Here is a 931-nt window from a genome sequence, read left to right on the forward strand (position 1 = left end):
CAAATGACCCCAGCAAGATGTTCATCTAGCTTCCTCTTAAACACCCCCAGGGTAGGAGCCTGCACCACTTCTCTTGGAAGCTGGTTCCAGACCCTAGCCGCCCTGACTGTGAAGTAGCGCCTCCTGATGTCTAACCTAAACTTACCCTCTGCCAGCTTGTGACCATTATTCCTGGTCACTCCTGGTAGTGCTCGGGGGAACAGTGACTCCCCCAGTGCCTGCTGATCCCCCCTGACTAGTTTATAACAGGCCACAAGATCCCCCCTCAGCCTTCTCTTTTGGAGGCTGAACAGGTTCAGGTCCCGTAGCCTCTCCTCATAGACAGGCTGTTGTCCCCTGATCATATGAGTGGCCCTCCTCTGGACCCTCTCCATGCTGTCTACATCCCTCTTGAAGTGCGGCACCCAGAACTGGATGCAGTACTCCAGCTGCGGCCTGACCAGTGCCGCATAGAGGGGGAGGATCACCTCCTTGGACCTGCTCGAGATGCATCTGTGGAAGCATGACAAGGTGCGGTTGGCCTTCCTAACTGCCTCTCCACACTGCCGGCCCATGTTCATCTTGGAGTCAGTGATGACCCCCAGATCCCTTTCCGCCTCCGTGCTGACAAGAGGGGAGTTCCCCAACCTGTAGGTATGGTGCCGGTTGTTCCTCCCCAGGTGCATCACTTTGCACTTGCCTGTGTTGAAACCCATCCTATTCTCGTCTGCCCACTCTTGTAACCTGTCCAGGTCCGATTGTAGCCTGTTGCATCCTTCCAGTGTGCCCATGTCCCCCCACATCTTAGGGTCATCAGCAAATTTGAACAGGGCGCTTTTTACCCCCTCATCCAAATCACTGATGAAGATGTTGAACAGTGCGGGCCCGAGGACCGAGCCCTGCAGAACCCCACTGCCCACGTCCTTCCAGGTTGAGAAGGACCCATCCACTA

Source organism: Crocodylus siamensis, chromosome 4 (assembly GCF_052110815.1).
Source record: "Crocodylus siamensis isolate JL-2025a chromosome 4, ASM5211081v1, whole genome shotgun sequence".
Taxonomy (NCBI): Eukaryota; Metazoa; Chordata; order Crocodylia; family Crocodylidae; genus Crocodylus; species Crocodylus siamensis.